The sequence below is a fragment of the Zophobas morio genome, unplaced genomic scaffold (assembly GCF_036711695.1).
Source record: "Zophobas morio isolate AGI-343-1 ecotype UQ-CSIRO unplaced genomic scaffold, CSIRO_AGI_Zmor_V1 ptg000005l, whole genome shotgun sequence".
In the NCBI taxonomy this organism is placed as follows: domain Eukaryota; kingdom Metazoa; phylum Arthropoda; class Insecta; order Coleoptera; family Tenebrionidae; genus Zophobas; species Zophobas morio.
In genome coordinates this window covers 542,770-560,456 of record NW_026972110.1, presented here as the reverse complement: position 1 = coordinate 560,456, position 17,687 = coordinate 542,770, and the positions used below count along the sequence as shown (strand labels likewise).

General features: G+C 36.4%; 1 protein-coding gene across 3 annotated transcripts in view; it reads right to left on the bottom strand.

Moving 5' to 3' along the window:
• The window catches only part of LOC135121091 (uncharacterized), an 82,903-nt gene that overhangs the window by 15,728 nt on the left and 49,488 nt on the right, over nucleotides 1–17,687 (bottom strand). The window lies entirely within an intron of this gene.

Sequence of the window (17,687 nt, the reverse complement as noted above, 5' to 3'; positions counted from 1 at the left end):
ATGTTTATACATCGAAAGAATGTCACGCAGAAATTTGTTTAATCTGAATGAGTCTCCTCAAAACAGAGGACTAAAATTATTAATTAAGGCACAATGGAGCAAAACGTTTTGAATATTATTATTATTTGATCTTGATCACAATTAAATAGAGACGTGCGTATTCTTACATTTTGTAGAAAATGAGGTTCTTAATTTGATCAACAAAAAAATTATAAAATATGATTTTACGATTTTGGTTTTGTGATAACTGCAGTACAGTAAAAACCAGAGGCATAAATAACACCCATTGTCCTTCAGCACTAGGTAATAGTAATCTGAAGCTCAAGGGTTTATTTATGTTTATACATTGAAAGAATGTCACGTAAAAATTAGTTTGATTTGAATGAGTTTGTCTTCTCGAAATAGATGATTAAAATTGTTAATTAAACCACAATCGAACAAAATGTTCTGAATATTATAATTGTTATTTTATTAGTATTATACAGGCTGACTGCGAAATACATGCAAAAAAAAATGGGGAATAGCTCACAATATGATTATGTTACTGTCAAAAATTCACGGTCCTAAGTGGTAGCAGTGTCTAGAAAAAAAATATTTGAAATTAAATGTAAATTGTTATACGCGCCGCTGGTAACGTTTCGTGACCTACATAATTACTGCAATGAATGGGCAGGGGACTCGGAGTAAGAACAAAAAAAGTAACTTTATCAGGCACTTTTTTAATCGCAACGTGAAAAACACGAAAAGGGCCAGTCATTATCGAGCGGTCGTTGAAATCGGTGTATGGTCCAGTTTTCCAATGCAGAGTGTGACGATATGGTAATTTGTGTGCGCGAACATTTGCATCAGTGGTACAGCATCTCCGAGATCATGGTACCTTCAACCTCATTTTTTTTTAGACACTGCTACCACTTAGGACCGTGAATTTTTGCCGGTGACGTGATCCTATTGTGAGCTATTCCCCATTTTTTTGCATGTATTTCGCAGTCAGCCTGTATAACGTCATTATAATTAAAATACAATTCATTGAAATGACATCATTAAATTGTTGATGGGGATTAGTCAAACTTTGGTTAGTAATTAACCATCTACATGATATTCCTAATATGCACACAAAATTTCATAACAATCGATCCAGTAATTTCGGAGATTACGTGTCTAATAAAAATGGATACAGGCACGAGACAGACAGACAGACAGACATACGGAAACGGGAGACTACGTTTCGTACTGTAGTGAAAAGTCGAGAAAACATAAACGTGGCCATTCGTCCCATGGACTGGATAACCAAAAAAAACCGCAATTTTAAGTTTATGAAAATTCAAGAAATAATTCAATTTAGTATCAAATGTTAATATATAAAAATCAAATTTTAACACGATTGGAAGCGGAATAACAAGAACTTTATGATAACTTGTGTAAGATGCATGTATCAACTTCTTAAGAAATCGGTAGGTTCTTGGACAATTGACAACACCGCCGTGAATTCTCCCATTTAAAAAGCATTGCTTACGAGTTTTGTACGCTGACAAGTCACACCGGAACGCACATTGACACCGCGTTGATAACATTGTTTTGTACTGGCTATTGCAGAAATGCAAAAAGTTATGCAAAAGAAGATAGGGTTCTGTTCTCTCCAGGAAAACATAATGTGACTCCATCTTAAAATGTAAGTTTTATGAAATAGAAATATATCTCTGTCCTTATCACCCTCCGTGTTTTTGACAGCCGGTAATTTGCTGCCAGTATGGCGATCCTGTTACTGTCATTTGGTTGTCAATTTTCTTGCTGGTAATACGTCCTCCACGACTGTTTGCCAGTTGTCGGTGACACTTTCTCATTGTATGGTGTTGGAGTTAGTTTTCTGACTGGAATAGTGTTCTTCTCGGTCCGTTGACTAGATAATTCTGGTACAATCTGTCGTAACCTCAAATCGTAAACAACAAACTTTCTTTGACAGTTCCTACATTGGGCAATAGTTATTTACATAAAAGTCAGGAAAATCTCACATTACTGAAGAGGAGCTAAACTGAAATACGAGGCATTTTGTGCCGCGTATTTAAAGCTCCGAGTCAAGTAAGAGATCTTACTGACGTGTTTTGTATTAAATTTTTCCGGAAATCGTTAACAAAAGACGAAATTTACAAATTTTGAAAACATTTTTTACAAATTCCACAAAAATCAAGTTTGTGAATTATGTTGACAACTATAGCTACAAAGTAAACAACATCGAAAAAATGTGATCAATTCTGTGCGTGTATTGTGAAAACAATGTTAATTCATAAAATAACGATGAAAGAAGACGAAAATCATTGTGAGGGCATTTCATTTGATGTGAGTGAAGCTGTGGTTGCTGCTACTAACGATCTATTACCGTGTACATAAAAAGACCGGTATGAAAAGGCATTCCAAATTTTCGAAGATTGGCGTCGAGAAAAAAGTCACTTCGTTCCTCTTTGTCGAACTTCGGCCGCAGGCAATTTGCCGTACTTTCTAAAAGTAATAATAGATCTAGTTTCTTTAGGAGAACCAGATGAATTCAAATGATAATCAGAAATATTAAAATCTCCAATTAGAAGCACACCTGAATTATACACCCTGACTTTGAAATAGGGGCGGAAAAAAAAATCCATTATACCTTACTGTAAATGAGGAAAATTGGCAGATTTCGTTTTTGAAATTGCTGCCTCAATTTCAAGAAAAAAATAAAACAAATTGAGTTCAATTTTCATGGGACGCCAATGATTATAATAATTTTTTTAACTTCCATAGTAACCTAACGATTTATGCTTTCCGAACGTAAGCTAAGGAAGTTTATCAAGTTACCTACGTTTTTTCCACCTTTAATTTCAAACCGTCAGTTTGACATAAATGAATTAATTTTCATTTTAAAATGGCAATGTACACAAATATTGAACGAACCGATATGGTTCTCATTTATGGTGAAGCACGAGGAAATGCTGAAGAAGCCAGGCGGATTTACATGGAACGTTTTCCCCAGCGGCTTGCTCCTGCTGCCGGGACATTTATAAAAAACGTTCAGCATCTGAGGGATCATGGAACTTTTAAGCCACAAACCCAAGATCGGGGACGTGTTAGGACCAGGCGGATCCTAGACGTGGAACCCCAAATTCTTCACACGGTTGAAGCTGAACCGGGTATTAGCACTAGGAGACTTGCGGTACGTCATGGTATTTCTCAGTTCATAGCGTGGCGAACATTAAAAGAACAGGGCTTACACCCGTACCACGTTCAGAAGGTGCAAGCGCTACAACCTGGTGATCCTGCGCGTCGGCAAGTGTTCTGTCGGTGGTTATTACACAAAGCTGAAGAACAACCAAATTTTGTAAATAATTTGTTAACAACTGACGAAGCAGGATTTACAAGAGATGGGGTGTTTAACATGCATAATACCCATGTTTGGGCTGATAAAAATCCTCACGCCATTTGGGAACACCGATTTCAACGAAAGTTTCACGTCAACGTATGGGCAGGACTTGTAGGTGGTCGTCTAATTGGACCTCACGTTTTACCACCTCGTTTAAATGGAGTTAGGTACTTACATTTTTCGGAAAATGTTCTGGTCGACCTTTTAGACGATATTCCCCTAGACGTAAGACAAAATGTGTGGTTTTTACATGATGGGGCACCCCCCCATAATGCTCGTGAAGTGCGGGATTGGCTTGACCATAATTACAACCAACGTTGGATTGGTCGCGGTGGTCCTGTTTTGTGGCCTGCCCGGTCACCAGATTTAAATCCTTGCGATTTCTATTTGTGGGGCCATTTGAAACAACTAGTTTACGCCACACCGGTCGACAGTGTCGAAGAATTAGTGGATAGAATAGAAAATGCTGCTCAAACTATTCGACAAAACCCCGCCGTTTTATCAAGGGTTCAAGAATCGCTGATTCGACGAGCTAGAGCATGTCTCGATAATAACGGTTTACATTTTGAACAGTTTCTTTAATGTTGTTTTATTTTTATTTTATTTTTTTCCTTTATTAAAAATTCGAGTTCAACTAAAATAACTGTTTACGAAGTTTTATTTCTATGAACTATTAGCAATAATTGCAGCAACAAGTTTTAACAATCAGGTTGCTATGCATATAATTTTTACCTGTAGGTTGTTGGTAAGGTAATTTTGTGCATATCAATGGCGCCGAGTGGGGTCAGGATTTTGGAGTTTTTACCTCTGCATTAAAATTAATAAAACAAAACGAAAACTTCTTCTACACATTTTCATGAAGCCGTGGTTTTTTTTTCCACCTCTATTTCAAAGTCACCCTGTATATGCTGATTATAGTGATTATATAATATAATTCAGTTATGACAGAAATTAAATGAGTATGTATGTATGATCAAAATACAGTTAGTGATCCTGCCTGCAGAACATTTGACGCCAACTAAATATGCAAACTGGAAAGATCCAAATCCTCGAGATTGCAAATCGATTTGGGATATTTTATACTCCCGGCGGGCAGCTAATAGGAGCCCCCCCCCCCTGTACCTACCTTCATTTTGTGGAAGTTTTTATCCGACCAAATAACTTAAAAATGATGTAGACAATATGCAGAATCTAAAACCGAATTGCTAAGTCAAATCTCCGTAAGACAGACAAAACCACAAAAAATCACTGAATTATATAGATCTGACATTCAAAGTATCACTGACGTTGGAAGATGCGTTTAGTAACTATACTGATTGTTATAAGATATCTTCACCAAAGAGATCCGCTTTGGTTTTCTTAACAATATTTTGATAATAAAACCAATTGATATACTCATAACCTGCATGTACGACTGTATCAGATAAAATCTCTCCCTCTTGGGGTTTAAGAGTCAGACAATTTACACATTTCGGTTCAGCAGACTGACAGCTTTCTTTCAATTTTCCACCGCGGGAGAAACAAACAGGACTAAATAAACTAATAGAAAAACTTCGAACCGGAACACTTGGGTACCATTTAAAATACGGTTACGTTATATTTCCGGGGAATGTAAGCCCGAAAATTATCTTATATAAAATTGCAAGATCGAATGTTACTAAATGTAAAGACTATACAGAGTGTCTCAGAAATAAGTACATTAATTTTAACCAGTAACAGAACTCGTGAAACGGAACTAGTTTTTTATATAGCATTTTTTCGAAAACTCAAGTCGAATTTAGATTTTTCCCACCCATATATTCACGAGCCGTCTATGTTCACCTTAAATAATAACAACACTACAACAATAAAGAAGGTTAGAATAAAGCAACCGTTTTGATACTGACAATCATTTTTATGTCAAGTGTATGTTATTAAACGTCGTCTCTTGAAAGTTTGTTTGGAACAGATTTCTAATTTCTAGACGAAATGTCTAGCCTCCCAAATCGTCATCTGCCAAATGTGAGCACTCTTAAGAACGTTGCAGCATCTTCGAGAGTACGGATCTTTCAAACTTGCAACTCAGGATCGTAGTAATAGAATTGTTAATATTGAAGAGGCTGTTTTGGAGAGCTCGACCGGGCACTAGCACGCATCACCGTCCAGTGTGATGTATCGGAGAGTAGTATTTGGAGGATACTCAGAGAACAACTGTACCCGTTTGAGGACCAGAAAGTTCAGTTATTGAAACCAACAGACTTACCAAGTAGGCAAAACTTTTGTGAGTGAGTTAACAGAAAAATAAACGAACAAGCAAATTTTGTATCTCTTGTACCATCAACTGATGAGGCCGGATACACCAGGGAAGGTGTAATCAACACCCACATTTGGGCCGATAAAATTCGGTACGCCATTAGGGAGCAGCACTTTCAATTTCTCTCCATTTTCTCCCTAAATATTTGTCATGTTGACATGATTAGAAAAATACGTATCCTAGTAACTGTTTTTGACCATAAATTATTAATTGTAGTAATTATTATTAGTGTCCATGGGTGACTGAGGATCCATGGGCGGGTAACCTTAATTGGGATAAAACTTTAACAATTTTTAACTTGATAATTAAAAAGTTTCTAACAAAACCGTATTTAAAAAAGTTGTTAATTTTGATGAGCTCTATAACTGATTAAAAGTAATGTACTTATTTTTGAGACACCCTGTATATACCGCGACATCTTTATAGCTCTGAACATACGAAAGGAAGTGTGGACTTAATCCCTATGTTCAGTTTTAAAAATTGGGAAAGTTGCTTCGACAGAACTTCCCTCGCACCTGCATTACAATGAAACATACCCAGCATTTTCGAGTTGAGTTTTTTCTTTATACAGTTTTGCGATGACGTCATCAAAATTTCTGCAAGGGCACGTACATCGACTTGGATTGGTGCAGGGTAATCCTAAAAATAATAGTATTGTATTCCCAAAATTTTCTGGGAAAATGGAGTGAGTCATCACCAAAATAAATTGACTCATTCATTAATTTTTTTGAGCCACCTGTTCATGCAAATTTAAGAAATATTAATGCAATGATAAATCACAAATAAAAACCCAGCATATTTTGCACATTAGGGATAGAATTTATTCGGCAAAATTTTGAGATGACGTCATCAATTTTTTGGGGGAATAAACAGATATACTTTGGTTAGCAATTTACCATGCTTACAACAACTCTAAAAGGTCTGCAAGACTTCAAAGTATTCAATTTTGCAATTCTTGATTTATTCAATAAAATAAATTACCAGTCATTATTTTTTGAGTCACCCTGTATAAGCAAATCTAAAAAAAAATAGTGCAATGATAAATTACAAATTTAGATTATATAATATAACATAATTGCGATAAAAAAAGACATGCATGCATCTATTATTCTCTCAGGTCAAAACCTCGAAAGTTTATATGTGCAGGTAAAGCATGACATACATCTGAGTGTGGGTGGAGTATACATTCCCCCTTCCTTGCAATTAAGTGTTTTTGAAAGTTACTGTTTCGATTTGGAGTCAGTTTTTGATAGGTTTCCCGATTCGTCGTACGTTATAGTCGGAGATTTTAATCTACCTCACCTCCTTTGGAATGGTGATGATATTGAGATTTCTTCGCACGCTAGATCTTATAACTTTTATGACATTATCAAGACTACGTGTGCATTTATGAATTTAAGGCAAATTAATAAAATCCCGAATAGTAGAGATGTCTTTCTTGATTTAGTCTTTTCTAATATTCCGAATCTTGTAGTTGAGAAGGCGGTGGAATTTATATTACCTCAAAGTATTCATCATATACCGTATTCGTGGTTCGCTTCGTCTACTGCTGTACCTACCTTACATACAGAAATTTGTGTTTTTGACTTTGCAAATAGATAGTTATTATGAGGGTTTAAATCATTTTTTTTTCTTCTATTGATTTGATTAATTGTTTAGTTGGTGATTCCATAGATGAATTGATAGCAATTTTTTATGAAATTCTTTTTAGAAGTTTCGAAAAATATTATTATTATTATTAATACAAAAATAAGAATGGAGGTAAAACCTATGCATCCAGATAGAAATAAGAGACAATTTCAATAATATATTTCAGGTAAAATTATAAAACGAAATGCAAGTACTTATCCCAGATGGTTTAATAACGAACTTAAAAGTCTTTGTAAGTTAAAGAAATCTGCTCATTTTAAATAAAAAAAATCTGGTACTTTGGAAGACTATCTTTATTTCAAATCTCTGCGTACCCGTTGTAAGGAGCTTAGTAAACAACTTTATGCTTCTTAACGTAACGTAATTTTTTTTGGAAATGTATACAAGATAGAAAGAATAGTGATTCTGGTATTCCTATCGAAATATTTGTAGATCAGATATCGGCTAAAGGTGGCAAAGAAATCGTTAATCTTTTTGCTGAATATTTCTCTTCAGTCTGTACTAAGAACAACGGTAATCCTGTTGATTGTGACTTTGAAACAACCTTGTGTGTTCATGATGTCGGTCTGGATATTAAAATTTCAGATGAATTTGATGGTTGTGCAATCCAGGACCGGACGGTGTTCCTAATATTATTTTACGTAAATCCAAATTCTCGCTTTGTTTACGTCTGTTCGAGTTATTTAAGAAGTCCTTATTGTCTGGTACATTCCCAAAATTATGGAAGAGCAGTTACATTGTTCCTATTTTCAAATCTGGAGAATCCAATAAAATAGACAATTATAGAGGTGTCTGTAACCAATCGGCTATATACCTAAATTATTTGATGCAATAGTTACAAGTCAATTGCAATGGTTCTCATCTTCAATTATATCAGACAGACAACATGGTTTTATCAAGAATAGATCCACATTGTCTAATCTTTTGGAATACCAATCATTTCTTAATGAGGCATTTTCCAACCGCTCTCAAATAGACTATGTTTACACTGATTTTGCGAAAGCGTTTGATCGTGTAAATCACAGAGTTCTAATTAGGAAACTTAGTAAGCTAGGATTTCAAGACTTGACTGTTCAATGGTTATTATCATTTCTTTCGGAGAGGGTACAGATTGTGCGCATTGGAAATTACATTTCGACGCCTTTTCAGGTTTCTTCGGGTGTGCCACAGGGAACACATTGTGGTCCCATACTATTCTTGTTGTTCATCAACGACTTAGCATCCTGTTTTCGTTATTCTAATTGTTTGTTATATGCAGACGATTTAAAGTTGTATAAAGTTATTGATTGTCCTCGGGATGCTGAACATCTTCTGTTAGATCTGGATAAATTGTTCGAATGGTGTGGCGATAACTGGTGGCCATTAAACATTAAAAAATGTCATATTATATCTTTTTTGAAATTAAAATCGAGTACCATCTTTGATTAACGGTTAGATAATCAAACTATTTCCAGGGTTAATGAAATTAAAGATTTAGGGGTGATTTTTGATATTACTCTGTCGTTTAAGAATCAGTAATATCACACTTCCAAAAAAGCTTTGAGAATGTGGGGTTTTGTATGGCGTAATGGAAAAGATCTTTCGCCGCAGGTCTTGAAAATTCTTCATTGTTATTTGGTGCGTTCGCACTTCCGACTATTGTTCATCTATCTGGTCGCCAATTTATAGTACTGGCTGCCAATTGTTGGAGAAAGTTCAAAAGAAATTTCTTCGAATTTTAGAATTTAAATTAGGTCGTAGTCATGTGAGGGGCAATTATAATTGGATTATGAATGCTTTTAATATACAAACACTTAACATTCGTAGGTGCATCTTAGATGCTTGTGTTTTACATAGCATCATTAACAATAGTATAGACAATTCACTTTTATTAGCCAGATTATCATTCTTAGTACCACTATTGATAGCTGCAGTACTCGTAGTAAAAACATTTTCAGAATATTTGCTTCAACAACGAATTTGGCTAAAAATGATCCACTGAAGCGAATGATGGTCGCAGCAAATGAATATTCCAGCCAAAGCATGGTATCACTTTTTCAGACTACTAAGTTTCAGTCTCGTAATCAGGTTGGAAGTTATTATGGAAGAATTTGATTATTATTATGGAGTATATATCGCTTATTAATTTAAATTTAAATTGTAATTTATATTTATTTATATTCCATAAGTAATTACTTAAGGAATTAATTTTAATTTATTACTTTTTTAAATTATTATTGTAAACTTATTTTTTGTTAATAGGAGTTTTTTCGTTAATAAATCAAATCAAAATCAAAATAATATTTGAGTTTATAAAGTGTTTCGTCCTTGGGAAAAATTTGAATGAAACGAATACATCGACGAACCTATTGTAGTGAATGCAGAACATGTTGAATCAAATCAAGATAACAACGAATCGGTTGCAGTTAACGCGGTAAGTCCACGCGTTTCTTACCATCATCTTTCACGTGATGCAAAGGAAATTATTAGAAGTGTTTATCAAACTTTGTTACAGTATCATATTCAACGGTATATATATTTCAAAAAATTTTCAAAGATTTCGGAAGAAATGGGAAATGAAATCCAGCAAATAATTTATGGGATGTTCAAGCAAAGTCAGGTTCCGACCATAACTAGTTGAATTTAATTATGGAGAAGAGACACTTTGAGTGTACTCAAAAAGTATAGGTTTTCATTACAATACTTTCAGCGTTTAGCGATAATGGAAACACCCCGTTTGAAAAAAATGAGATGAGAATATATAACTCAAGTTCGAAAATATCTGTGTATCTTCATGAAACTTGGTACGACAGCCACGATTTGGTAAAAAAGGGACTGACAACAATTGTTGTTTTCAAACGGGAAGAGGATTATTATCCTTCATGCAGGAGGAACCGACGGCTGGGTAACCAACAGTTTGCTTTACGCCAAACAAATTCAAAATTGTGCAGCCCATGATCACAGCGAAATTAATGCAACTTTGTTTGAACAACAACTGTTTCCCAATATTCCCGCAAATAATATCATAGTAATGGATAATATTTGACATGATTCCAAGTTAATAAATAAACCCCCGACGATAGCCAAGAGGAAACAAGAAGTTATTTATTTTATGAACAATAATGACATAGAAAAATCCCTAAGACGACCAACAAAAAAAGATCTCCTCAATAATAAAGGGATTAAATCTACGTAAACGGCATAGTCAATGAAATGGCAAAACAGTATGGACACATTTGAATTAGTATGGATCACACTAAAAATATCGAATAGACGCAAGAATACTACCCCTCGACTCTGCGGATCTGGTACATTTAATTCAAAAAGAAAGTTTCCAATATAACACCCGAATTATGGAAGAACTGCATTAGACACGTTGTTGAATTTGAAAACAGTTACGTGTCTCCGAATATTTAACAACTAATAAATTAATTTGCAAGAAGACAAAGAAGACGATGGTGATGAAGACTTTGACAGCGATTTTGATAAAAGAATTTTTATTTAAATAAAAATATTAATACGGTTTTGATTTTTTACTTCCTGAGCGTAAGCAAAGGAAGTGTTGTAATCGAGTCCGTCGGCCGGCTCTCTACTTTTACGTTTTCTCGACCTTTCATGATCCCTAGAGTACGAAAAAATAGATCTCCTGTTTCCGTATGTGTGTCCGTCGTCACGGATTTTTTCATTCTAATTCTAGTGTCTAATGACAATGAGACAGCTAGTAGCTAAGGTCGGTCCTGTTCGATAACGCTCGCCCGAGCGCTCGCCGTATCTCCAGCTTGATTTACAACTGGGTTGTTTTGGTACAGATACCGACTCATAATATTTGTTGTAATTGATATTGAAGTGTCATAAAACCGAATTAGGTCTGCGCGAACTATTGAAGATGGCTGACATGATATTGGTTACACAAAACTTTCCCTATCATTCGAACCACATTGAGATACTAATAAAAAGATCTACTTTTTCATGCACTTAGCATACTCTATGCCTTTATTTTTGACAATTTGCAGTTCCGTACACGTGGCACAAAAGCATAAATTTAAAACAAATCTGTTATTAAAGTTATCGAAAATAATTTTTTCTAATAAAAAAGAATATGTATACAGTCTGAGTTTTTTAACTTTCAAATATTTCGAAAAATAAACCCTCTGCGAAAAAATGTCCAGAATCAAAATTTAATCATGCCGAGGGGGAAATACATTAGTGCTAAAATTAGCCTCCCTTCCTCTCTCCTTGTAGGTGGGGCAGGGGTTAACTTCGAAACCTTAAATACGAGCTGCTATTTTTATTGCGGATTTGGAATCTACAGCTAAAAGTATGTATGATTTGTCTGAAACATTTTTTTTTATTAGTGATAGATGTCCCTGAATCGACGAAATTCAAATTTGTTCGATTTCTTCTATTGAGAACCTATGCATACGATTCTGTGATTCGTTGGCAATAACAAACACCATGTTTTATGTAAATACTTGAAATTCGTCGCCAAAAAAATGTATTCATGTTGCAAATCTCGAAAAACTTACTATATATTTTTAGTGTAACCCAGGTACAACGATGTAGACGAAGTAGCTTTCTGTTCCCTTCGAGGTAGTTAATTAACGTGAGTTTCATTGCCTCTTACGTATCAGGGTGCTTCATTTAGGTGAGTTTCCTGGCCTCTCACCTATCAGGCTGCTTGATGTATGTGAGTCTCTTCGCCTGATCGCCTCCCACTTATCAGGGAGCTTAATTTACATGAGTCCCCTCGCCTCATCATCTTTCAATTAAAGTAAGTGCTCAAAATGATGGCATTCGAATTCAATGATGTTCAATGTACACTGAGAAATGTCTGCTTGAATTTCTGGCCAAACATTTCTGATTCGCTCACTCATATTCTCACGGGTTGTGAGAATGTGTTCTTGTAAACTTTGTCTTTGAGATAGCTCCACAAAAAGAAATCTGGCGAACTAAGATCTGGTAAGTTGGTAGGCCAATTTATCGAATCAGCTCTACCGATCCAGCGACCATTGAAACTACATGTTCGGTCGCACCTCTAAGCTCAAGTTTTCAAGTAATGTTGGTAGTTCATTTTCCAAAATGTCTCGGTATATTTCACCATTCAAGTTGCCTTCAAAAATGTGGCGACTCATTTTTGATTATTTACAATAAAAACGTGGTATTTGTTACGGCAAACGTATTGCAGAATTGTATGCATAGTTTCTCAATAGGAGAAAACGCAAAAATTAAATTTCGTCATCTGTCATGAATCCAACAAAAATGATTTAGACAAACCCCACGTACCTTTAACCGCAGAACCCAAATCTGTAATAAAAATTCGGGGTTCCTATTTAAGGTTTGAAAGTTACCCTCCGCCTCACCTACAGGGGGGGGCTAGTTTTTTTGTATCAAACTACATAGTTCCCCATGGAATGATTAAATTTTTCTACTTATTTTTCGAGATATTTGAATGTTTGGGGTTAAAAAAATCACCCTGTATACGGTATACGCAGAAAATTTGACATTTAGAAAAATATTTGTAATATCATAATAAATTTTAAATAACCTACATTACTGCACAATACTGATTCATACAAACTCAGTAAACACGTCGTTGGATTTTACTTGAACAATTAACAACTACGAAGAATTTTATGTGTGACACATAAAAAATTTGAAACATTTTTAAAATAAAATACAAAATCTTACACTTTTACTCACAAATTCCAATGTATTATAGTTATTAACCACATTAGGCTGATATGTAGTAAATAACGGATGCGGTAGAATTTTGTAAACTGAGGCGTAGCCGAGGTATACAATCAACCAAGTCTGTTGTTGCGTATTTGCCGTGTGGCCTGTCCTGGATTTTTAATTTTCGACCGAATTGCGGTTCAAATTTTTTTGACTACCTGGTATCTTATAGACACTGACCGAATTGAGGTGCAAAATTTCGTACCTACCTGATACCTTATAATCCCTGACCGAACTGCGATAAGTGGGGGTTTCAAGAACTGAATAAAAATTTAGTAAATAACATGGACATTCTATTGGCATCAATTTTCAAATAACTTCACTTACTTTACTTTTCGTTCTTTTTAAATATTTATTGAAAAACGACCCGTAGATACTTATAGATTTGTATAATCACTAGTTAATGTTTATTCGTTAGTAAATTAAAGCGATTGTAGCTTCATTTGTTATTGATCTATGCTGTTCCAAATGATATAATAATTTCTGAAATTGTTAAATAAAATCACCGTAAACTAAGCTAAAATATAACGATGTATATAAATATTATCTTATTGTCTACAATTGTGACATGATATTAGCAAATTTGTAGCCGACACATTTTACAAAATTATACCTTGAAATTTCATTATTTCTGAATTTAAGAATTTTAAATTCTATAAATATATGTCTAGGAACTACATCTTTTACAATATATCGTTTTTCGTTTTCATGTACAGAATTTATTTTAATAATTACCAAGAATTATATAGGTTCTACTGGCGCAGTTGCGCCCTACTCCCTAAACTTCAAACGGAAATGTACCGCACTTCGGTCAACTGTACCTGTTTACCTGATACTTGGCCTAAATTTTTACCGCAATTCGGTCAAAATTATCCAAATACCCGAGTAGCTGTTATTTGAATAAAATTTGCACCGCAACTCGTATACGACCGTCGTCGTGTATGATTTAACAGTTTTCGTAATCCCATTTGGAAATTCTATTCTTGGTTCTGAGAGAGGAGCAAAATTTAAAATTTCGCAAATCCATAAAATAAAATCGTCACATCATGGGAGGCAGCTGCTATGAAACAGAATTTTATAAACAAAATTCATTTTTAACAACTTTTATAGACTTTCATGTCATTTTACAATAATTACGGAAGAAATTAAAGAAAACTTGGCACTTGCGCTTGAATATTAGCAGAATCATGTGCAGGAAGCGTGCATTTGCTGCAGGAAAGAACTAAAGGAAGATATCAGAAGATTTCAAATATGACACAAAAGGAAGAATGTAAAATTGGTTAACGAAATTGTATTACTAGCTAACGTAAAGGAGAACTCAGAGATATGTGCCGCCACGACGTTGGTGACCAAGATTTCGATGTTGATTGAAACTTGTTTTGAAAGTTTATGACAATTTGGTGTATATTCTAGACATTATGTATCTTGCAGACTGGGTAAATTATTTTTATTTTTGAAAAGAAAATCTGATGTTTACAGACCATAAATTTTCTTTTATCTGCACAGGATATAACGAAGGTGTTTGTTGTTAGAGGCATTTTTTTTTTCTACCTGGTTACTTGAGAAGATTGTATTAATCTGTGGAATCTTTGGAGCAATAACAGCAACTGCGAATTCGATTTTCAAGTTCATTACAATAAATAGACTATATTGTTACGTTAAAGGGGTATTAAAATCGGCGTGTGTAAAGCTCAACAATTTTATTTCTTAATAACTGGGATTTACACGACTAATTCCAGAGCGATTAGGTACAAAATAATTCCGGCGCAACATTCCTTCTCGAAGGTCTCCGTCACCGCTTCTAGGCTTATTCTCGAACACCCGTCGCGACATCCGCTTCCAAGCTCTTCTCCGGCCACCGTTACGAACAATGAGTCATTGTCGCCGTATAAATTAGGACCCATAGGCGTCGTATGGGTTTATTTCCTAACACTGCCCCCTCCTTAGTTCTGATCGTCTCGATCAGAAACGTCAACGGCGCTGCTGCTGTACTTCATGAGGCGGCCTAAGTGAACAATCTTCGTTTTCGTCTTCGGCCCTTGTCGAATCCTGTAAACGACATCGTTGATCCTCGTCACGATCGTATATGGACTTTCCCAGTCTAGTAACAATTTCGGGCAACAACCATTCCTTCTTTGGGGGTTATGAAGCCATACCAAATCTCCCGCCTGGAATCCTACTGACTTGCCCCTAAGATCGTAACATGTCTTCATTCTACCACGCTCCACTCTACTCTTGGGGCGCAGCATTTCGTGAACTCGCGGTAGCTTCTTCTTTTTCGTTCCCTTGTTCCCTTTTTCGGTCACTGGGACGGGATCCGTTACGTCTCTTGCGGTTCTTCTAAAAGGCGAACCGAAGTTGTGTGGTTGCATCGGCCCTCTCGCCCTAATCTGCGGTCCTTTAACCGCTGCATAGGTCCTACACTTCTTGCACCAGTTCTCGATGTCTTGCCGGCAACGGACCCAGTAGAATCTCTCCCTAATTTTGGGAAGCGTCTTGTTGATTCCAAAATGAGCACCAGAACTCCCATTGTGCATCTCTCGAAGTGCTTCCTTGATTCTGGTGGCCGGAACCACCAACTGCAAAGTGACATGTCTTTAGTCCGGAGTCTCCCAGGCTCGCTTAAGCAACTCGTTCTCGACATGCAAGGAGTCCCATTGAGGCCATAACGCCTTGAGAGAAGATGACTCGTTTGATATCTCCGACCAACCTGGCCGTTCTACACCATCTTCTTTCCATCTGAGGAGCGGTCCAATATCCACGCCTTTCTCCTGATCTTTTCTACACCGAGCTGTAGTCCATTTATCATCTTCTACGACTGCTTTATTCCTGCTTTTGAACCGTGCTTCGCGCTGCTCAACTTCGTGGCAGTGTTTGCAGTTCTGATAAGCGATAAAACTTGCGGGCTTCGCTTCAATAGAACGCTGATTCAGCTTGAACTCTTCATTTCCAAGACGTAGGACTTCCCTCACTGGATCAATGGTCAATCCATGGCGGCTAATCAATTCCATTCCCCAAATGAAATCATCTTCCGTGCTAGCCACGAGAGGCCGAAGTCTTATTCTAAGCTGACCAATACAGATTTCTACCGATGCTTTGCCCATGACTGGCGTCGACTCTCCAGTTACAGTTTTCAATCTTATCGTTTCAGGTATAGGTTCTACATCTTCAGCTCTCACGAGTCCTTTATGTACAATTGGTACCTCAGCGCCAGTATCGATGGTGACTGGTGCGGATTTTCATAAATCTTCCCCGGTATAGTTGAACCACTACCTCTGGTGAAACTTCTTATTTTCACTTCGCTGGTGACCATATTCTCACCAGCGAACCCATTCCCCAGGGTACTGGCTCCTTCTACATCTCGGTGAGATCCCTGTTGCGTGCTTCTTCTTAGAAGTGATCGAGCACGACAATCACGTTTGAGATGTCTCTGGCGCCCACACCTGTAGCATGCTAGGTTTATCTTACGAGGCATCCTTGAGATATACCATCCATTTGTTGTGACAGTTTTTCCAGCACCTTCCTTATTCCATCGTTTTCTTCCATCTCTAGTTCTGCCACTCTGACTTTGTGGCAGGTTCTTGAAGAATTGTACGCCGCCTCCACTTCCAGCGCACGAATCAAGGCCTCAGATGATGTCTGATACCTTGATAGTTGTACGACCTTCTTAACTTCAACGTTGTGAATGCCATTTACGAAGATTTCTGTCGCAAGCTTCTCTTGATAAGTTGGTGGTGCGTCGGAGTATGCAAGACGTATCAGTCTCTTGACATCTGCTTCAAATTCTTGAAGGGATTATTATTATTAATACAAAAATAAGGATTCTCCAACTTTCTGGGTTCTTGTCTTCACTTGGGTTGCAAAAACCTGTCTCAGATGTTCATCCCCAAATCGAAGTTCCAGAGCAATAGTCAGGGCACTGTATCTATTGCTATCTTCTTCAGACAGAGTTTGGAGTATCTATAGCGCTGCATCTCGCAAGGCCTTCTGTTCCTCTGCCCAAAGATTCGCTGTCGTTGCTGCCTCAAACTGCTTTTTGTACGATGACCAATGTGTCTGACCATCATAGGTGGGTGGTTGAATCGTTCTGGGGGCCGACGTCACATAGCCTGAACCAGTCGTTATTGCATTTTTCATTAACATTTCAAATTTCTTCATTTTGTTCTCCATTCGATCTTCTATAATTTACATTCGATCTTCCATGTTATTTTCCATTGACATCATATTTCGTCCGACAATATTGTTTGCTTCCACTTCCTTTTGGAATTTTTCAGTCAGGCTAATGTGCTTATTTATTTTTTCGTCCATTTTTTCATTCTTGTATCCATTTTTCATTCATTCTTTATCTTGCATCCATTTTTTCATCCATTTCTTTATTTCTTGCGTCGAGTTTTTCCTTCATTTCTTCTATTGTTGCATTCATTTTTTCCATTCTTGCATCCATTTTTTTGCCCTTTTCTTTATTGCTTGCGCCCATTTTTTCCATTCTTGCGCTCATTTCTTTTTTCATTTCTGCGAGAATAGCCATCATCTGCTTTACCTGTTCCTCCATTTTCGCAGCTTGAGCTCTCGTTTCGATAGGCATAAATTCTTTAAGTTCTTTAGAATTCTTGTCCGATCGCCGGAAGTCGTACAACCAGTTAT